This window comes from Danio rerio, chromosome 5 (genome assembly GCF_052040795.2).
Source record: "Danio rerio strain M-AB ecotype USA chromosome 5, GRCz13ab, whole genome shotgun sequence".
In the NCBI taxonomy this organism is placed as follows: domain Eukaryota; kingdom Metazoa; phylum Chordata; class Actinopteri; order Cypriniformes; family Danionidae; genus Danio; species Danio rerio.
In genome coordinates, this window is record NC_141025.1 from 41,935,714 (window position 1) to 41,959,672 (window position 23,959).

The window sequence follows — 23,959 nt, forward strand, 5'->3', positions numbered from 1 at the left end:
GCAAGATGTTAAAACTAATCTTAATAATAATGATGATGATGATAATAATAATAATAATAATAATAACAATAATTGAAACAAATAATAATGAAAACATTAACTTTAGAACTGTTTATTTATCCGTTTATCTGTTTTTTTTTAGCTAGCCCGTAGGCTACTTTTATATCAGGCTATTTACAATTAATTATTCTCTATTTTGAGCAGGAAATTTAAATGTGTAGCCTATTTAAAGCAGGTGTTACATTCATGAAAACATAGTTTAAAAACTGGAAAAATAACAGTTATGGAAATGCACCGCGGTTTTGTAAACATTCAACATTAAACATTAGAATTAAATGGATACTAAACTGAAGCTGAATATTAATGTAGAACAATTTACATCAAGTCGTTTTGATAAATCTGTTTTCTTTATGAAATCACAAAAGTTAATCTGTTTTTGGTCTGATGGACATTTTGGGTTGATGGACAATCCCTCTCGACCAGTGTTCAGATTTTCAGAGGGAAAGGCGCAAATCCGTATTTAGGCAGTTGCACACAGGGGTGCATAACACGATTGAAATCGATGGCACATTTCAGGCTTGTCGCTATTCAAACTAAAACGCAATTACAGCACATAATTGCAGATAATGACCGTTTTAAACTGCGCGAGGCACGTGGTAATATAATCTCAATGTAAGAGAAGGATTGGTTGAACAAACAGGCAGAATATACTACAGAGCTGCCAAATCACCTGCGCCTTTTACAGAGGCAAGAGGAAAAATAATTATTTGATCTATAGATCTATATGAGCTAAACTACGAGCTCAAACAGCCCAGAGTAGTATTGCATTTCATTGTTGTCTTGGTTTGTATTTATTAACAACATTTGATTTATATAGATTAATCTTAATTGACAAAAAAAAAAAAAAAACACAAAAATGAATCTGTACGTCCTCACTGACAGTGATGGCCAGGACAAAACAGTGGCCGAGATATGACAGCCGGGTTACAGGCAACCGAGCATCGCTATAACAGGCACAAACACGCCCTCTTGTGTTAGAAATATGACCCAAAGCAGAATCACCAAACAAAGACATATGCAAACATGGGCGAGGGCTTGCATTAATTCCTAATTCTGCTGGACAAACACGTCAAGTTGTTTGTTGAATATTTGAGAATTAAAAACCCCATTTGAAATAAACAGTTGAAAACGTGTAAAGCTTTGTTTCTGCTACAGCTGTTTATGTGCATCATGTTTCTGCCTCATATTTGTAAGATCACAGTATGTCTCAGTTGCTACTGTTTGAGGAACACCATTTGCTCTGTTGTTTTTGAAATATTTTTGAACATCAAACATGTTATTGTCCACTAAATTCGAGCAAATTCTATGCAACACCTTTAATGCCAAAATATTTAAGAACGAGACAGTGTGTTTAACAGATAATTGCGATTTGTTTGTGTATCCATTTGTATTGGTGTACAATATGTCACCATAATTCATCAAATCCATATATCCAATTGTTTTGATATCCAGCAGAATATACTCATGAAGAATGACTCTTTATTTGCATTGCGCTTTTGCGTATTTGATTCAACATGGCGCATCAAAAAGCATCATGTAGCATGAGGAAAAATGTGAATTGTGAATGTGTATTCCTCAACAATATTCATCGGTCTTAGTAAAGAAAGAAACAGTTCAGGTAAGCAAGAATTTTAACATTTTGCAACAAACTGCAGTTGACTGATTTTGCTAAAGTAAAGTAATGCATTTTTATGCTGTCTTCCATCACCACATTTGCCAGTATAAATTATGAATTGACCATGGAAAAACACTTTAATACTCTCTCTTAAATCTCTCTCTCTGTCTCTGTCTCTCTCTCTCTCTCTCTCTCTCTCTCTCTCTCTCTCTCTCTCTCTCTCTCTCTCTCTCTCTCTCTCTCTCTCTTTCTCTTTCTCTCTCTCTCTCTCTCTCTCTCTCTCTCTCTCTCTCTCTCTCACACACACACACACACACACACACACACACACACACACACACACACAGTAAACAGTAGTAGTAAAAAAGATATATACATATAATAATTAAATAAAATTATAAATAATATAGCAAATTGTTATTCAATATATCACATTGTTATTCAGTGTATCACATTATTTTTCAATATATCATTATATATCCATAAAAAACATAAATAAATAAATCAGAATAAACTGTACATTTAACAATCAACATTTTAGGATAAAACATTAATAAATAAAACAATAATAATCAATATATTTACAATATATTACATATTAGCTATTACAATATATTAACAATATATTACAATATATTAAATATGAACTCTCTCTTACTCTTTCACAATAAACAGTAGTAGTAGTAGTAAAAGATATATACATATAATAATTAAATAAAAATATAAATAATATATCATATTATTATTCAATATCACATTATTATTCAAAATATCATATTATTATTCAATATATCATGTTATTATTCAACATCACATTATAATTCAATATATCATGTAATTATTCAATATCACATTATAATTCAATATATCATGTTATTATTCAATATATCATGTTATTATTCAATATCACATTATAATTCAATATATCATGTTATTATTCAATATATCATGTTATTATTCAATATCACATTATAATTCAATATATCATGTTATTATTCAATATATCATGTTATTATTCAATATCACATTATAATTCAATATATCATGTTATTATTCAATTAATTCATCTCATATGATTATTTTGATTTATTATTATTTCTATTGTTATAAATTAAACTACATTTAACAATCAACATTTTAGGATAAAACATTAATAAAAACAATAATAATCAGTATATTTACAATATATTACAAATTAACTCTAACAATATATTAACAATATATTACATGATATACATAATATTACACTCACTCTCTTTCTCTATCACTCACTCACAGGCACGTGTGTGTGTGTGTCTGTGTGCGCGCGCGTGTGTGTGTGTGTGTGTGTATCTAAAAGACAGAAAATTGGACATAAATCATAAAAATGTTCACATTATTCAATAATAATACAGAAATTATAAAAAGATATGCAGGTGTGGACCTATAAATCAATATATTTTTATATTATAAATTATAATAAACTAAATATAAATGAAATCATTAAAAATTTTTATAAGATTTAACTCAAAACTCATGCTTTAAAGTCTGTTTAATGGGTAGGAAATTGCATACTGTGTTGTTTTCACAGTTGTTTTCCTGTCTGCAGTGCCTTACCAAAAAGTCATCATAGTTCAAATGCATAAACACAAATAATCTTATCCCAGACTAATTCTATGATGTTCCTTCTTATTACGTTAAAACAAATTCCCAGATGAATTTCTGAGAACTTAAACAATATAATGCCTCAGATCATAACATTACTTGTGCAAATAGCTTTAAAGTCATACATCAGTCTCAGAACAACAATTATTTGCTGTTAGGCTTGAAGGAGTCATGTTATCCTTTGTCATATTCTCTATGAGACTACCAGCCATTCTTACAGTATATAATCACTGGACAACAGCTCAGGAGGAAGTGGCACAAGACGTTTGTGGATTTTATATTCACAGAATAACACAACTATACTCTATCCTAACAGCAAATATTGTTCTTATCCACAAACAGTAAATGTATCACATTTAGCTCCTGGTTATAAACAATAAAGCTTTTATTCTAACAGTTTTCTCTTGAAGTTTATAAACTGTATAAATTAGGATAATGTTAGAGCTGTAGCGTAAAGATAATCATTGTGGCTTTCTCGTTGAAATTAAGTATGACACCCATCCTGACCTCTCATTAACCTCTGTTTCATTGATCACCTTCACCAGCTTGGCTGAATTTGGAACAAGCTTCTCAGAGGTAATGGAGGATAGAGCACAACCTGAAGGATGTCTGCTATTGACAGAGTGCGGTTTATGTAATGTCATTCAGTTCAATAGCTTGCATTAGTTCCCTTGGTAAGGAGAAAAAGGGGCAAATCTGTTTTGTGAGATATTTGCTTTGTACAACCTCTCGGCCTCAAAGACTGAAGACCTTGGATCTGTGCATTCAGTGGGAAATGTACCTACATATATATATATATATATATATATATATATATATGTCTTTATGTGTGGCACGACTACCAGTTCTAGATTCCTTTAATGAATTGTTTATATGGTTGCAGGGTTTTGTTCTCAAGAGCACAGCGGCGTGTGCTCTCTCAGCCATTTTGAGAAGTACAAGTCTCAATGTGCTTGTAAATTTAGCTTGTTAGATTCCATGCCGAAGTCTCCTTCAAGCACAGTAGCCGCTTCTTACAGCTCAGCAGGAGTCCATTCGAGATGAATGGCACGAGCAGCGTTTCAGCTACTTTGCGTGCTTCTGTGCCAGCGCGTGCATGTGTGTGTGTATGTGCATGTGTCATCATTTCTTTAGACCTAATGCTTTCTTTTCGAGCTGAGATCTCTTTACACTAAGCAACTGTGTTTGTGGAACTGTGTGTGTGTGCATGTGTGTGTCCATCCTAGATTTTCTCCGCCTTTGAAAATGACTCGTTATGATTACAGTTTAGCATGTTCTGAGGAACGGTGTTAAAAACACATACATTTTAGCAGGGAAATCAGTGAGCTTTAAAAAGAGGCTTCTGCCTTCTCACAATGACAGAGGCATCAGTGATTTTGTCATTGTTAGGTGCTGTATCCATTGCCTACAGATGGCATTTTTTTCCATTTATGGAGTTTTTTCAGAGGAATACTATGAAAGCAGCTGCTGGATTATATATCTTTATTTTAGAAATGTATTGTTTTGGATTGAAATGTTGCAACATTTGATTATTAAAAAGATTACAATGCTAAATGTGGATACAAAAAGGTGTAACAAACCCATCAGGAAAGAATCGTCAGCATCAGACTAACTAAAATATACATTTTTAAGGATCTTTTTTTTCTTCCTTGAAATAGGTGAGTTTGTTTTGCACTTCCATTACTTTTGCACATCTATAGTGCAATATCTATAAAGTTGTTCTTGATATAACATTTCATTTTAGGGTTCTGCTTTTGTTTATTTGTTTGTTACATTCCATGCGTCGCTGCAGAAAACTGATAGACCATTGCTTTTCTAATTAACCTCCTCAGTCAGATGAGACATATGGCTATCAGATTGTTCAGGATCTTTGTCTGATACTAATCAGTTCACTTTAATTAACTCAAACAGCTACAGGCTGTAGTGTGTCACTGGTTTGTTTGTAATATTTTGTGTGCTTTCATTCCTAAACATTAAGGTTATATGTTGCTGTCTGTGGCTCTAAAAAACATGCACCAAAAACTGTACACAAAATAAACGCAAAAACATTTGTGTATTTTCAAAGCAGCTTTTTAGATTATTAGCATTTTCTTTGCTATATTAAAATCGAAAGGTTTTTGAAGTACTAAAATGAAAAAACTATTTTTGGATCCCAAAAGAATCTTTAGCAGTTCTTTAAATATTTTTTCCACTCTTAATCATAAAGGTCACAGAAAGATCTTTTCACACCAATGCCATAGAAGAACCATATTGAGAATGCATTTCTTAAAGGCCGTTTATCTTAGTGTGAAGAACATTTTAAAAATGTAAAGAACCCTGTCTACTGCAAATTTGTAAAATTATTGGATTTCATGAATGTTAAATGTTCTTTATGGAGCCTTCAATGACAACAAAGAACTTTTATAAATTGGAGTTTTGATGTGATTAACAATTTTAAAATAGGGCGATCACTTTTATTATGCTTTAAATGATAATTAATGTTTAACATACCTTTTTTTTTTGGAATGGAAAAAGGGTATCAATAGATTACTAAAATGGATAAAATTAAAGTTCACAACAAAACAAGAACAATTTGTAATTAATTCAAAAAACATTAAAAAAATTATATATTAATTTTAATAATCTAAGGAACCATTTTATACTAATATATAATGTTTAGTGGAATGGAAAGTTTTAATGGATGTTAATGGAATCATCTATTTCAATAAATTATTGACTGTTTTTAAGGGTGTAAAATTTAAAGAAAATTACTTAATTGTTTAGGTTAACCAAGTTTGTTGTTGTATGACAAAGTTTTTGTTTAACTAGCTATTTTTTATCTTGTAAATATGTCAGAAGCTCCAAAATCCAGCACTTTGTGCACATCACCAATATTTGTACTGATCTCAGAATAGCTTATATTGTTGCTTTCAGCTGTAATACACTGGCTGTCAGCCATATTTATGTCTGAGCCAGAATGAAATGAAAGCAGTTTCACTCACTGCCCACACTGAAGACCTTGGCCTTGGGTCATTTTTATTAGCAAATCAAGATGAAAATGTTTTAAAGAATATAATCATGATCAGGCAATCTCCTTATAGGCAGATTAAGTATATTATTAGCAATAACTAATAGGTATCATTAACAGAAGTGCTATTGCTGCCAACCTCTCAGATTTGAATACGGTGTCAATGATACTTTTCTTAAAGTCAAGGACTTGATCTGCTCCTCATTTGCTGAAGACATCTCTAGAAGGCCTTATCCAGGTCTTTCGTTTACATTTATTCTTGCCTGATTTTTTGATAGCTGTCAGAATGAATGCCACCCGTCATGAGTCTGTCCATTCCCGTGTCATCATTGAGACGCCAGAGGGGTGAAGATCTCATCTGGGTCAATGTGGTCATACAGACCATATGGTTGCCTTAGTCATGGCCTACCTGAAGCAGCAATGCTAATCACTGAAGACAAGTGCCACTTGACACCAGAGTGACAGATGGTATTCCTGAGTCTGTGTACAGGACTACTGCCTAAACTCGGCACCAGCACCGCAAACCTTTTCGCCTGGGCTTCGGTCGGCCTGAGATGCACAATGAAGGTGATGATGTGTCAGGGACCATTATATGTGATGCTTCCCACCTCCTCTTGTTTTGTCCCTCGGGTAGGTTTTTGCCCACGGCTATGGCTGACGGCAAGTTTCAACACTTTTAAAGACATTTCATACTCAACAGCAAAAATGATCACTAATAACAGCTCAGATGTTCAACTGTCTGTAATGAGCTTTTTTTATTTGGGCAGTGTAGATTGTCAATAGTGCTTCATAAACCTAAGGATGAAAAATTAGATAAAGTAAGTTATATGCTCTTCTTTGGCCAAGTGAGTTTGGATTAATATTGAGAGCTATGGGTTTATGAAGCAAATAATGTATTTTGTGTAACAGAGTAGTTATTATAGTAGTATAAGTATAACATTTTTGAGAATAAGAAGACTGGTTATGCAATGCCAACATTGGTTGATATTAACCCCATACAACCCAAAGAAGTATGGAGCCTGATCAGAAACATCTCAAAAACATTACATTTACAAAATACAATTCACAGATCCACAACAAAATTCACATTCACAAAATCTAAAAACACAATTTGAAAAAACACAAATCCAATTCGTAAATTTAAAATGCAATTCATAAACACACATATCCAATTCCTAAATTCAAAACATGATCCATAAACCCACAAATTCGATTTTTAAAGTCAAAAATATGATTTATAAACACAGATCCAATTTGTGAAATTCAAAACACAATTAGGAAATGCATAAATCCAATTCGTACATTTCAAAGCACGATTCAAAATCACACAAATCCAATTCGTATTCAAAACACGATTACAAAATATACAAATCCGGTTCATCTGGTTAAAGTATAAAGGAATTTTACTGGTGAATTCACAAATTATGTTTACAAATTTACAAATTGGATTTTTGTAGATTTGTATTGTGCTGTGCATGTTTGAATTTCATTTTGTAAATGTATTATTTTTGAGACTGGCCTGGCTCCATGAAGAAGTGGGGGTGAATTTTTGCAGTGCTATGTAACGCAGTCGCTCCAACTTAGCACTTTAGCAAGTTGAATATATCCACTGCTATATATATGAGCAATATCCAACGAGCAGCAGAGAGATATGGCTGTATATCAGCACTGGTGGGAGGTGTGCATTGGCACAAGGCCGCAGCCAGTTTAATACAGCTGTTTACTGATTTGAATAGACTAGTGCCGTAAATGACCTATTAGAAGTTTCTTTGCAATTGAATGGCTTCCTATTTAATCACAATCAAGCTGTTCATATTGTTCTTTCTTATTATTATTGGTGAATTCATTTGCTGTGTCTAAATCATTAAGATTTATTAAGAATTATGCATTCAGTCATCAGACATTACATCACATCGTGCATGCACAAAAACGAAACGTGACTTACGTGCCATTAGAGTGAATACTCTTAACATATTATTAATGCAAATTTCAGCCATATTAACAAAAAACGTACAAAAATTATACTCTTAATACATATTCATATTGGTTTAATGACTGCTGAATATTCAGTCATCATCTAGACCACTGGTTTGTCTATCAATCTCTTACTGTTTTTTCCCTTGTATGAATAACTCTAACATTGCACTGACATAGACATGACACATTCATCCAACTTTCTCTGAACTGTCTCTAATTGTGTACCGAATGCTGAATCAAACTGATATGTTGCATCAAATGGAAAGCAAATCTGCTTTCTTCATCAGATTAGCAGGGATTTGTGGGTGTAGTAAATGGGGGTTTTGCTGTCCTCTGACAGACAGGGAGGAGCAGTAAGTGTGCAGTCGACTGATGCATCAGGCTGAGGGAGTGGTTTGTTTGTCTACTGGCGCCGAGAGCTTCTCAAAAGCTCTCTCAGTTTGAGTGGCTGTCTAGGCATTATGGGATGAGCCGTCCAGCAAGGTGATCGTTCTCTGCTAGATTATGTGGAGACCATCCCTCCTTGTCCAGTGCGAGTTGGCCATATTAAATAGAAATATACAGTATGTCGTTTACATTTAATGTAGGGGTACTGGGGGATGCATGTTATAGCAAGTAACCGCTACTGTAAATGCACTGTAAAAAAAAAATTTCTGTATTTTGTGATTCATGTTTTTTCCACTTATTTATGCTTTTGAATCAAATTATGGGACCTTTATCTTTCCTCCAAAAGCTTTTTGAAAAGTTTTAAATATTTGTTTTTATTGACCTTTTTAATAATTTGAAGTAATAAATTGTCTGGGTTGGTGTTGTAAATTACGGTACAAAAACCTGATAATAAGTTGCCAGTACATTTTACAAACTTAGTTCTCTATATATTATTTTTTAAACAATATTGTCTCAACTTACTAAAATATCAATAAAAGTAACTCTGTTAAACTGAGTTAAAATTTCAACATCAAAAATTAAAAGAGCAGAGATAAAACCCCCATAATGCAATTCACAACCGTTAATAAACAAAATAAATAAATAAACATGTAAAATTAAAATAAAGTGCGCATTATTTTCAAATAATTAAAAAAAACTTGTCAACTATTCTGGTTACAGGCTACTAGATACCACACCTAGACAGTTCAGATTTTGTATTTCCTTACATTTGTCCATTTTTTGTTTGTGTGAGTGCTAGTGATGGAAATGATAAAAATGTATATCCACAGACAGTAGTCTTTTGAACACTCTCAGAAATATAGGTACGTGAGCTGTCACTGGGGTGGTACCCTTTTAAAAGGTGCACATTTGTACTTGAAGGGTCCATATTGGTACCTCAAAAGTATATATTAGTACCTACAAGTTTTAAGTGGAACACTTTTGTACATTTTCGGTACTAATATGTACCCTTGAGGTATTAATATGGGCCTTTTAGGTACAAATTTGTACCTTTTGAAAAGGTATTATCTCAGTGACAGCTCGCGTACCTTTATTTCTGAGAGTGTATTATGAATTTGATATAGTTTTATATATAAGATTGTTTCTGTAAAAAAGAACAATTATCCTTTAAGCATACTTAAAGTATTTAAAGTAAAAAAAAAAAAAGTGCTACATTCCCTATTCATTATTTTATAGATATTGCACATGGAAAAACTGCACTTTAAAAATGAAAACTAATGAATGGACAGAACAATAAAATAACACACAAATTTATGGTGATAAACCTCAACGTAATCATGATAAATTTATTTTTTATTTTTCTGTGTAATTTGACATTTATCTAATTTATTTCTTAAAAAAACAAATGATCTACAATAATATACTGTAATTAAAGGAATTTTGATTGTAAAGTCTATTTTGTATTTTGTAAGTTTTTGAATGTAATTTTGTGAAATGGATATTTTATCTAATTTAATAGTCATGCCAGAACCTTTTACAGTGTTGTATTAGTTTCTTACGCCTCTCATTCAAAGCCTGTTTGTTCATGTTTTATGTTATTAATCTGCAAATAAAGTAAAATAATTTAGTGTAGTTATATGGAACTGGAAGCAGTCATGTTCATTTCCCTGAAGATAACTGCAAACCTTAGACTGTTCTTCAGCCAATCAGAATCAAGCATTTTACAGCCCTGTAGTACAATATAAGTCATTTTACAACATCTCATGCCCCCCCCCCCCACCCCCCCCCCCCCCCTGTTTGAAAAGCTTTTAAGTTAAAAAGAAATGTTAAGTTCTGATTTACATATAGCCATACCAAAAACAAAAAAGAATGGCATTTAAGATGACCAAAAAACTTAAAGAATTGGAAAAGTTGATCTTTTTGACTTTTTTTTATATAAGGCATCTTTATTGTTCAACAATGATTTGGCCTGCTGCAGTCCCTGTTGTGCAAAAAGAAAAAAAAAGTGCCAAATGCCACTTTTAAGAGGCCCTCAAAGTGATGACAGTGAAAAAAGATTTTTTTTCAGGGCTTTTTCCCCTCTCATTTCCCTACCTACCACAGAGTGCATACCTGCAGGTGATCTAAAGACCTGTAGTGTGGCGGGGCATCGAGGAGGAACTACAAGCTGAGAAATGGAAACGTTTAGCTACATGACAGCCCGGAGCAGTACATTAACATGACAGGCCATCTCTTGTCACGTGTCAGGAAAAGTCAGGCTGGCATCCCAGTCTTCTGTGGAGGAGAGAGGGAGAGATTGAACAGGAGAAGAATTAGAAAAGGTTAATCCCTCCAAGCATTCTTCTCTGCCAACAACAAGCTTCTTTCATGCTTCATGTAACCTTGGTGAAACTGACACCTCTCTCTGTCCTGCCTGCCCCGGGCAGTGGCTATCTTGTCTTTTTTTTCTTTTGTTTGACCAAAGTGGGAGATACTGGCTAAGGATCTGTTTAAAAGATGGCTTCATTCAGTTCGCAGCTGAGTAATGTTTTTTTTTTTTTTTTTTGTATGATTCAACAATATAAGCATTATCAGAATATACTTTTCAATTTTAGAACCAAATCCTTAAATTTAAGCTTTAAATTTGTGGGATGGATAATCTGTCTGCTAAAATAAAATAAAAAAAATAGTAAACATATTCTTTTTTTGCACTTTTAAAGTCGAGCAGTACATGACTTTAGGCGATGTAGCACTTTATTAAACTATGCTTTAAACCAAATGCTTTACCTAAACATGTTATAAATCAGCAAGTTACACATTACAGCAACAGCTACGATAAAACAGTAGTTTGATAAAAATGCGAAATGCCAGGGTGTGTGATAAAAACACCAGTATTAAAAATTGAGCAGGATTTACTTAATTATATTACTTTGGCATTTCCTCAGTCATTGAGTATGTTTACATAGACACTAATACTCAGATTTTAATACGATTAAGACAATACTCTGATTAAGGGTCTACCATGTAAACAGCAATTTTTGATTACCTTAATCCGACTAAAGTCATAATCGAACTAAACAAAAATCGAATTAAGACGTGGAGTATGCCGATTTTAGTCGCATCATTGAAGTGTAGTACAGACATGTAAACACCTTAATCAAACTAAAAACAGTGTGTACATTTTTTGCCGTGTTTTACGACAGGATAGTCCATACACACATGGTTGTTTGACACTATTTTCTGCACCTACTGAGGACCACAGACACATGTATCATGAAATGCGGAGTTTTTTTTTTTCAATACGGCATGTGGTATCAAATTCCATTCAAACAACACTCTTCCAGCAGTTCATACTTGCATCTAATATCTCGTTTGTCACGGGGGCATGCGTAAAATGTTTCTGATTGAAAGTGAAAGTACCAAACCGCAGTTAAAGTTGACAAATCAAAAATTAAATGCCTAAAATTGCATTAAACTTCGGAAAAAATGTGGATAGTGTGGTGACTCAATGACGTTAATGAAATTATATGCTATAGCATGTAAAACGGGATCATGAAAGACACATTCAAAAAGCAATGCTCATGTAAACACCTTAATCATATTTTTGTCTTATTCAGATTAAAGCAAACATTCCATTACTGATGTCCAAGTAAACGTAAGCAAAAACAATTGCAGGTCAAATATACTTCAACTTTTAGTTTTTTTTTGTTTCAGAATTTACTTAAATTTCTTTGAGATTAAATTATTAAAAGATAATTATTCTTATTTATTTATTTATTTATTTATTTATTTATATTTATATTTATATTTATATATATATATTTTTTGTATTTACTCCATTAAAGAATAAGTTATATTAGTGTGGACCTAAAGCAGATGTTTAAAAAAAACAAAAAAAAAAAAAAACAAGCATGTTTCATTTATTGGTTATTTTGGACAACATTCATATTCACTGTGTGAACAAAACTGCCTCAAACATTCTTCCACAGAAGAAAGAAGGTTATACATTAAAACAACAGGGGTGTGTAAATTAAGTCAGAATTTACATTTTTTTAATATTTTCATTCGCTTATACTGCTTTTTCAAACCCACAAGGATTTTGTCTTAAAGCCACAAATTAGGATTTTTAAAACTGTTCAGAATATGATTAGTTACTTAACATAAACAGAAGCTCAACCACACTTGCAGGAATCATGAAAAAACATTTCAAATGTGGTAGAGTGACAAGAATTAGCTTTATTGGTCCTCACACATCAAGCAAGTAATGTCTGAGTTGTACATACTTACTGCATCCCAATTTGTATTCTATCTGTCCTAAATAGTTTTTGAAAAATAGAATTCATAGTCTGTTGAAAAAGGTATTCCAGAGTTACCCGTATGGAACTATTGTTAGTAGAAATTTGAAGTGCAGATCCGTACATCTAACAACTAATATTATCCACAATACATTGCAAATTATACAGTATGTAAATTCAGTTAGAATTACAAACAAACTAACAAACATGGCAGACGTGCGAGAATCATGGTTAAGTTGAGAGGCTTTGGTTTGAATGGTTCTTAATTAATATCCTACTGGAATATATTTATTTCCTGTTTCCAAAATTAAATTTAATCTGCAACAAAAATGTGAACTAAAATATTTGTGCATGTAAGACCCACAAACAGCAGATTATTTTGCTACTGCTTTTCCAATATGGCTGGAATGTAGATGAGATGATTGACAGTGCATGTAACTAAGCAATATAACAGTCTATTAATGAGGAAGTAGTACATATTTCTGTCACAATGCTCGCATTATTTCTTTAGAAGGAGATATTTTTAAGGTATGGTATAAGTAGGCGAATTGGAAAACTGCATCTGTTCACTGATCAATGTTATATATTTGAATAAAAGCCAAAATCTGTTCATTATATAAAGTGATTGTGTCTCTTTAAAGCCTCGCTTAAACTGAATAATGTTTCAATCTCTTTATGAATACTTTGAAGCGTCTGAGTTTTTGGTGAAGGGACTTTCGATGAAGTCACAAAAATCTTTCAAATTTGATTAAAAAATATCTTCCTTTTTATTCCTAAGATAAACAAATCTAGATGAAGCAACAACACAAGAGTGAGTAAACAACAGCATTTCAATTTTGAGTGAAATGTTTCTGTAATTCCACACTGCTAACAAAATTCAATTTCACAGTGTGAACAAGACTGAAAGCTCATTGACTGGTTTTCATATCCCACACAGAGAACAGTTCTGTAATGAGTGTCATGTTTCGTGCTAAATACACATCAGACAAAACTGTAACCCAATAGTTACATGCATGCTTTCTCTGTGGCGACAGCAGGCCCACAGCACACAACAAAAAAGACATACCTGGCATTCCAGCCTCGTCTCCACTCTTCCTAAGTGGACTGGAGCATATCCTATCCCAACATTCTGCCATTGTAACCAGCGAGGGAAACCTCATCGACCAGCAATCCAAGTGTGAAGTTGGCCCTGCAATGCCCAATTACACCCGCGTGAATCCCCCATGAGGTTTTGCTGTGACCTCCGTCATGGTACAGTTGTGCTACAAAGAACATCTTAAAGAAGGCTCTGACCATGCTGGAGATGTTGGTAGCATGAGAGATGAGATCTATGAGAACTTCTCCACCGGCTTCTCATGAGTGGTTGCCTTCCCTTATTTGAGAAACACAAGAGGCCAAAGATCAAGCAAAGGTATTGAAAAGCACAAAGTGATGCAAAACATCTATACCCTCTCAGAGGAGCAGTGAACCTTATAAACGTCTTCTGTACAAGTACCACTACTGACAAAAGTTTTTTTCTGGGTGAGACTCTATTCAAAAAAATTATAATAATATTACATTTTTAAAAATACAGTAAAACAACCATGTTCATTGATTCATTTTCTTGTCTGCTTAGTCGCTTTATTAATCCGGGGTCGCCACAGCGGAATTAACTGCCAACTTATCCAGCAAGTTTTTATGCAGCAGATGCCCTTCCAGCCGCAACCCATCGCTGGGAAACAACAATGTTGTGTTGTGTTATAAATGTCAGTATTACAATAAACAATAGCTTTGTTCTATTTTAATATTGTCATCTATTCCTGTGATGGCAAAGCTGAACTATCATTAATCTAGTCCTTGCTATCACATGATCCTTCAGAAATTATTCTAACATTCTGATTTTGGTATAATGCATAAAATTTCTGTAAAAAGAAATGTTATTTTTCTGAATTCTTTGGTAAATAGTGAGTTTAAAAAAGCAGAATTTAATTTTAAATATAAAAGGATTTTACTGCTACTTTCAGTGTATTAAGTATTTTCTTGCTAAATAAAATTATTACTTACATACTCCCAGGGCCGTTTATACCGAAGTTGATATTTAACTAAACCATGATGGTGTTTCATAACATAAAATTTTACGAGGTCGTATGCCCAACGCTTAACCCCCAACCTGGAGGAACAGGACATACACTATAGACAATTTAGCTTACCCGATTTCCCTATAGCGCATGTCTTTGGACTGTGGGGGAAACTGGAGCACCCATAGGAAACCCACACCAACTCAGAGAAAAAGCAAACTCCACACAGAGATGCCAACTGACCCAGCTGGGGCTCAAACCAGCGACCTTCTTGCTGTGAGGCAATTGCAATATCCACTGTGTTACTGTGCCACCCCGAATAAAAGTATTAGTTTTCTTAAAAAACAAAAAAGACTTTTGAGAGCAAAAGAAACTGATCGATCAAAACTATGTATTATTTACTTAACCGTTTGTTGTTCCAAATTATATTTTTTACAGTGCAACACCAAAGCTGAGCTTTTTTATGTAAAGAAGGGGATGAGGAGTGGGCTGACAAGCTTAAAATGATTTTTTAATCCAATGACCTATAAGGTTTTATGAAAGTCACTATTTTCAATTAAAATAAATAATTTAGCTGTTTTTAAAAAGATTTTTTAAAAAGAGGGTTTCAAAGTGCACCATTTGTAAAACCACACCAGTATTGTTTTAGTCTAAATTGCAAAGATGTGGCAGGTAATGTGCATAAGATTTTTTTTTCAATCTATCTATACAGAGCCAGATCAAAATAATACAATTACAAAATAAAATTCATAAGTATTCGTGTGAGTTTCCTCTCGGATCTCCGGTTTCCCCCGAAGTTCAAATGCAGTATCCGCTTATTAAATAGTGACGTATCAGTGACATATGGAATACTGTTTCCGGGTCCATTTATTTGAATAGAGGAAATATTTGTTTATGGCCACTTTTTAATTATATCACATATTAAAGTGAATTTTATATAAAATTGTACACAACAGTCTTTGGGCTTGCTGCATCAAAAATACCCAAATTTTAACAATTTATAAAAAATATATCGTTATCTGGCCATCAGATATTAGGCATGGTTATACAATATATATTGTGAACGTAAATGTTTATTATTACCATTTGATCAGTCTCCCCATACAGTTTGATATAGCGATTGGACCTGAAAGCGACTTTGTGTGAATTGGGTAAACAAAATTGGCTGTAGTGTATGAGTGTGTGTGCAAATGAGTATGTATGGGTGTTTCCCAGTACTGGATTGCAGCTGGAAGGGTATCTGCTGTGTAAAACATTTGCCGGAATAGTTGGTGGTTCATTCCACTGTGGCCACCACTGATAAATCAGGGACTAACTCAATGGAAAATTAATAACTGAATGAAATTTTATAAATGCACAGCACAATTCACCTGATCAAAAGCGGGGGTTATCTGTTTAGCCAATCGCAGTAAGCTTTTTTTAATCCACCAATTAAAATGCTCCTTCATAAATCAATCATTCAAATGCTTGATGGAAATTGATTCAAAAGCTTGATATGTACATATTTGTGTAAATATTTTTTGCATTTATTTAAGATACTGTACATTGTGTGAGCATTTAGGGAATTAGTTATGCTTTTACTTCAGTATTTATGAATTGTCTTTCAAATCTAGAAATTGGATTTTGTAAATGTGAATTGTGCTGTGAATTAATTCCTTTTATTTTGTAAATGTTGTATTGAGATTGATCTAGCTCCATATATCAATACACTACTTGACAACCACCACAAAAAAAGCCAATGTTTCTATGCCATAGTACATAAATAGCATAAAATACTTCGTATGTCACAAATGTGCCATATATGCATCAGACATATAGTTGTAGGACCACTGTAAATTGCCCTTTAAATAAAGTGTTCGTGACAATTATGAAGAATCAAGCAGTGGAAATTACTCTTATGAGTGGAAAGGTAGATGTGAGCACCGCAGTACTCCATAGGGAGGCAGGCAGAATGATCCTGTTTTCATATGCCAGAGTCATTCCCCTGCAATTATCTTAGTGAATGGGGCCCACGGAAGGTAATTGCTTTGTTTTTCAATTATTTGCTGAGGCTCTGGTAATTTACTTCATTCTATGAAATATGCCAATTAGACATTTTAATTACAGTTTTCACTGTATCACTTCTCCCTGTCTCTGAAAGGATGTAATACTGCTATTAGCTAGACACAGAGGAGAAAAAATGACTCACATTTCTCAAGCAGATTCAAATTGGTGAGATATTTTGCTGATTTTTTTTTTCCACCCTCCACATCTTCCCAGCTCAGACAGACAGCAGAATTCAAGACAAAAGAATTATAAGTGACCTTTATTTTTTTTGAGTACAAAAGGCTAGGCGGTATTAATTGTTCAGCGCATCCACAGAACTCCAGATCAGAAAGAAAACGAGCCCAAAGCAGGTTTGTTGTAAACGTATGTGCGTTTATGCTCAAGACAGTTGCACACAATAAATCTGCCCTTATTTTGTTTGCTCTTATTCACATGTGCACAGAATAGAGGAAACGTTTTGCTGTATTCTGCACAAGAAACATGAAAAGGTCATGAGGTGTGTCCGTAAACCTTCATGTTTGTCCCTGTTCCTTTGAGTACATGAAATCTTCCACTCATTACTGTGTCTTCATTTGTCCTTGGAACTGCAATTTGATTTAATTTAAAAGATAAGTCCACATTTCTGTTCCCCCCGCACCTCCTCCCACTTACTCTCCCACCAGTTGGATTGTGTGTGTATTTCTTTCTTTTTTTTTGTCCTTAGGAGCACTTAGGCTTCTAAGAAACAGGCATCTGTCTTGAATATGGCCATCTCTGCCAACCCGCAAGGGCAGTGGAGAGCATCATATGTCTTGAGGAAGGTCTACAAAACCCTTTGTCTATACCTTCAGTAACACGGACTGATGAATGATTCTGATCGCTGGCTCGCAGTAATATATAAAGTCATCCCACAATGTACCTTTGCACTAAATTACGCTCACTCAATAAGGTTTGACAGGTGCGGGTACTTCACCAGGCTCTTTTATATCTCTCGAGCATCAGATGGCCTCCATTTATCAGTAGCCAACCAGCCAGACATTTTCTTTCTCTCTTTTTCCTTTCTTTTGTATATCCTCCGTCTACTCAAAATGCTGGTGTCACGGAATTGTGAGTCGTAGATGTCTTTGCCAATGTAAATATAAAGACCGTTCCAGCCATGTAATAAAAAAGGACATTTGAATGAATGCTTTTTTTTCTGTTAGCATGGCACGCTAACAGGGAAGGATGTAATTGTGTATCCATTTGTAGCTGTTTGGCACACTAAGCTGAAGGGCCTTGCTTGTGGGGGTGTTATGTTATTGTCAGTGATCCATTAGCGGAAATTCAGGATTAATGAACATGTAAACATTTTGGTAATCTTTGGACTGAGGTGATGGGCTGGATAAATGAAGACTTCGCGAGGGGCCTTTAAAAGCCCATCTCTCTGATAACATCTTCGAAAGGATTGGGAAAACCAGTTGAGTTGTGACAATTTGACTTACTTTGCACTACAAGTGTTACAGTATGGAAACACTTCTAAGCATGCAGTGTATTCTCTTCTGTTTGATATATGCATCTCATCTTCTAAAGAGATTTTCGGGCAAGTAAATATCATTTGTCTTGCAGACAAATTCCAAACGTTCTCCTTGGTAAATTGAGACATGTCTTGTAGATGCAGTAATATAAACAATGTGTTTCCATTTAAATTAGTCATGATAAGGAAGCAAGAATCTAAACTAGTGGTTAGTTAACTAGGCAGTAAAAAATAGGCAGGATTTTATTTTATTTTTTTATAAAACATGCATGAAGATGTTCTGTCACTAACGTTATCAAATCTTTCACTATTTTTAAAAAAACATTTCCTATGGTCCTATGGTTTAACAGTTAAAATAAAGAAAAACTCTTAATAATATTCAAATAGTCTGAGAGAAATTGTGTCTTCATTTTTAGACATTTATCTATTTGTTTTAAATGAAATTGTGATTTTTTTTTGTTTTCCGATAAATTATGTAAAAAGTATATATATAAATGAATATAAGCTGCTTCAGTCCCAACACCTACATTATGAGAATGATTAAAATGAAACTAGGGTGGATGTTTCAGCAAGACAATGAAACAATAATTTAGACTCTGTTGAATCTGGGGGGGAAATCACACCTGATCAATGCAGAAAACGTCATTCTCTATAAAATTTCATCAAAAAAAAAAAAAAAAACTGTTCTACAGAGTATTAAAGGATTTGGCTAGTTCGAGCCCCGGCTGGGTCAGTTGGCGTTTCTGTGTGGAGTTTGCATGTTCTTTACGTGTTTGCGTGGGTCTCCTCCGGGTGCTCCGGTTTCCCCCACAAGTCCACAGACATAGGTAAATTGGGTAAGCTAAACTGTCCTTTAGTGTATGTCTGTGAATGAGTGTGTATGGATGTTTCCCCGCTGGAAGGGCATCCGCTGCGTAAAACATATGCTGGATGAGTTGCCGGTTCATTCCGCTGTGGCGACCCCAGATTAATAAAGGGACTGAGCCAAAAAAGAAAATGAATGAATGAAATGCATTGCAGCTGAATTAAATACGTTACAGTTCAGTACTTTCTCCTAGTGTCATTCCAGTGTTATTGCACATACCACATTTTTTGTTTGTTTTATTTGCATATTTTGGTTTTGACAAAAATCTCTATTACAAATATATTTAGCAGGAAATATCATGACATCTTCAATGCTTTTTTTTTTGTTTTTCCCACTGAAGATGCTCAATAGGGTTAAGGATAGACACTGTAGGGGCCAAACCATGTGTAAAAATGATCTTTCATGCTAAACCACTAAACCACTCTTTTACAATTTGAGTCCAATGAATCTTGGCATTTTCATCTTGAAATATGCCCGTGACATCAGGGGGGAAAAAATGATAACTTGCTCATTCAGTATATATTCAGGGATTTAGCTGACCTGATTCGTTGGGCCCGTAACATTGCTGAACCTAGACCTGAGCAACCGCATCACCCCCTGATCACAGCACTGCCCACACAGGCTTATGGCACTAAGCACTCTGCTTCTATTCTTACCCTGATGCGCTCATCACTCGCAGGGTAAATCTGGACTCATCAGACCACATGACCTTCTTCCCTTGCTTCAGAGTTCAATCTTCATGCAGAGCAAATTGAAATCTTTTTTTTCCCCAATTAGCCTCACTGATAATAGTTTTTTTGCACAGCTGTTTAGTTCCAATTGGTTGAGTTTGCTTTACATTTTGTAAGCTTTGTGGAAATGCTTTTACTTTTTTATTTTTAAAGATAGCTATGGGTTCTACTGTTGTTGTTGTTTTGTTTTCTTATTTGATCTCAGCAGATGTTTAAGTGATCGCCAAATTCAAATCCTTCTTTTTTCTGATCACATTTCTTCCTTAAAGATGATGTTTCCCTGCTATCCTTCTATTTCTTAGTAATGTGCTGGATAGTTCTTAACCCAATTTTAGTATTAATTAGACCCTTTTTATACAATCTTTTCCACATTCACCTTTAAACATGGTTGTTTAAGAAATGAGAAAGTACTCTATGCAGCAGTTATTTAGGGTTAAATAACTTGTTACAAGCTGAAACATCCTGCTAAATCCATGCATAATCATCCAATGGGATGCTCTTACCTATTAGCTTAGTTAAAGGCAGGTGACTTTTTCTGGAAGGTGTGTGTGTCTTAGTGTAATTTTATTTGTCTCTGGGTTTACCTTTGGTACATAAACACCTCCTGATTCTCATATCATTCTCTTAATACAATTGGTTTCTACCATTAGAGACAGCAAACAGACTAATATAATAATCTATTATCTTTCCACAAGCACGGATGTCAGATCAGTCCCTGAAACAGAAAGCTATACAAGTTCTTTATTAGAAGATTGTTTAAGAGCTAATGTGCTATAAATCTTGGTGAAATTGCCCCAAATTTTAACATAATGTACTATAGGTGAATTACCAACCTACATCACTCATGACATCACACGGGTTAAACCACGCATACCAGTTGCAAAAAAAGACCTGTTGCAATAGCGAACATTTCGTGTTGTGCGGTAGGATGCCAAATTCGTCCAAAAATAGAAAACCTAAATTTTACCAAACACTACTCTGCTTTTAATGCCAACCACAGACGTTTTTGGCTAACAGCCATTATAAGAGCTGAATGGAGTGAGGACCTTATGAAAAATGCTCGACTTTGCAGTTCTCATTTCATATGTAAGTTCACGCTATGCTGAATCATACACATAACTTGTTTTTGATTGCAGCAATGATTTCAGAAAAAAAAACAGTTAAATATGGTTAATTAAACTGAAGAATGAATGAATGAATGAATGAATGAATGAATGAATGCTTAGAATGAAATGTAAGTTCACATACCCTGCTGTATAGGTACAGTTTGCTGTCAGAATGCAGTTGTGTTGCTTGTTGATGATTACCCAGGCCTTGTACAGTTCCGTATTCTTTCCTTGTCTTTGGCTAGGCAGAACGTTCGAGGTTACAGAAGTAACCCTTCGTTCCCCGAGGAGGGGAACGGAAGTGCCATGAATGGGAGGATTCGGATCAGAAGCCGCTTATCTGGAGAGTATTGAACGGGCCAATGAATGAAATTAATTGGCAGCGTAAGCTTGCGCAGGTGTGCGACATCTGCAATTATCTCAGCATATAAGCACACCTGAAGCCAGCAGACGCCATCCTTTTAAGCTGAAGAGACTTTCAAACAGCTAAGGGACAGTCATTATGGCGACGGAATATGGCACTTCCGTTCCCCTCCTCGGGGAACGAAGGGTTACTTCTGTAACCTCGAACGTTCCCCTTCGGTTGGGGAACTTCAGTGCCATGAATGGGAGAATATGGAAAGCGCCATAATGACTGCACCTTACCAACACCCCCGATGAGGAGATAGTCAAGCAAGCGTGACGCACCCACATCATGGGGGGCGCGGTCCTCCAACGTGTCCCTGGCCCTAATTTATCCTACTTCAACAGAAGTTTTACGGATTTAGATATATTTTTTGGGAAGTCGTGAGCATCTAGATAATTCTAGGAAATACGACAGTACGTTGGGAAGCGTGCAATCCCGATAGGGAGGACGCTGCGGAGGCCATCCGTTACCCAAGGGGGGGATAGATGGCAGAATTTACCTATGGACTAGCCCTAAAAAGGGGGAGTACGCATAGCAAAAGAGTGGTTAGCGGAGAGGGAAGACACGGGTCCGCCCAGGGGGGGGACTTAACCGTGGCGGAATAAGCATATGGGATCGCCTAGTGGGGATCACGCATAGCAGGCACCTATACCCAAAACGCGGGCTGACCAGCGGGCAGACCTACAACGTAGTGGGCCAGCAAGTGACTCCTCCGCTGAGTCAGTGCTGGGGGCCACGGAGGAATCTGCAGGGCTCACCTGACGGGGAACTTTACTGACAGATAAAAAAGGCGCACGTACCTCCGTGTTTAGGGAGAATGGCGCCGCAAGCGTGTTTCAACACCCTACCGAGTTGTCTCCTCAATCACCAAAGGGTTACCTAATACCCTTGAGGAAACCGGCTCCACTCGCAGATTGTAAAACCTTGCAAATGTGTTGGGTGTCGCCCAGCCCGCAGCTCTACAGATGTCTGTTAGAGAGGCGCCGCGTGCACGCGCCCAAGAGGATGCAACGCTCCGAGTGGAGTGTGCACGTACTCCCGGGGGACACGGCTGACCTCGACTCGAATAAGCGAGTGAAATGGCATCCACAATCCAGTGGGATAATCTTTGTTTCGATACGGCACTTCCCTGCTGCCGACCGCCATAACAGACAAAGAGCTGCTCAGATGATCTAAAATTCTGAGTACGGTCCACATAAATGCGCAGAGCGCGAACTGGACAAAGTAAAGAAAGGGCTGGGTCTGCCTCCTCCGGGGGCAGCGCTTGCAGGTTCACTACCTGATCTCTAAAGGGGGTGGTAGGAACCTTGGGCACATAACCGGGGCGGGGTCTCAGGATAACGTGAGAGTAATCCGGCCCGAATTCCAGGCACGAGTCACTGACCGAAAATGCCTCCAGGTCCCCGACCCTCTTGATGGAGGCCAACGCAACCAGCAGAGCTGTCTTCAGGGACAGAAATCTTAGAGATACTGATTCGAGTGGCTCAAAGGGATCGGATCGCAGACTCGTGAGAACGAGGGCGAGATCCCAAGAGGGCATGAGAGGGGGGCGAGATGGATCAATTCGCCTAGCACCCCTAAGGAACTGGATGACCAGGTTATGCTTTCCCACGGTGCCGCCAGCTACCGCGCTATGATAAGCGGAGATGGCGGCCACGTAAACCTTGAGAGTGGAGGGCGACAGCCTGCTGTCCAACTTCTCTTGAAGGAAAGAGAGCACAACACTAATCTGGCAATTTCGGGGGTCTTCTCTGCGAGAGACGCACCATTCAGTGAATAGACTCCACTTCAGGGCGTAGGCGCGCCTCGTGGAGGGGGCTCTAGCCTGAGTGATGGTATTAACCACCGCAGTCGGTAGGTTACCTAAGTCTTCCTCGCGTCTAGGGACCACACGTGGAGGTTCCAAAGATCGGGGCGAGGGTGCCAGATGGTGCCCTGTCCCTGAGAGAGTAGGTCCTCTCTCAAAGGGATCCGCCAGGGGAGGGCCGTCGCGAGGAGTGAGAGCTCTGATATCCAGGTCCGGTTGGGCCAAAGGGGCGCAACTAGCAGAACCTGTTCCTCGTCCTCCCTGACCTTGCACTGAAACTGCGCGAGCAGGCTCACTGGGGGAAACGCATACTTGCGCATGCCCCGAGGCCAGCTGTGGGCCAGTGCATCCGTGCCGAGAGAGCCCTCGGTCAGGGAAAAAAACAACTGGCAGTGAGCGTTCTCGGGGGAAGCAAACAGATCGATCTGGGCCTCCCCGAATCGCGCCCATATCAGCTGAACAGACTCGGGGTGGAGTCTCCATTC

At 36.3% G+C, this 23,959-nt stretch overlaps 1 protein-coding gene across 3 annotated transcripts in view; it reads left to right on the forward strand.

Moving 5' to 3' along the window:
- The window catches only part of si:dkey-3h3.3, a 150,608-nt gene that overhangs the window by 44,245 nt on the left and 82,404 nt on the right, over nucleotides 1–23,959 (forward strand). The window lies entirely within an intron of this gene.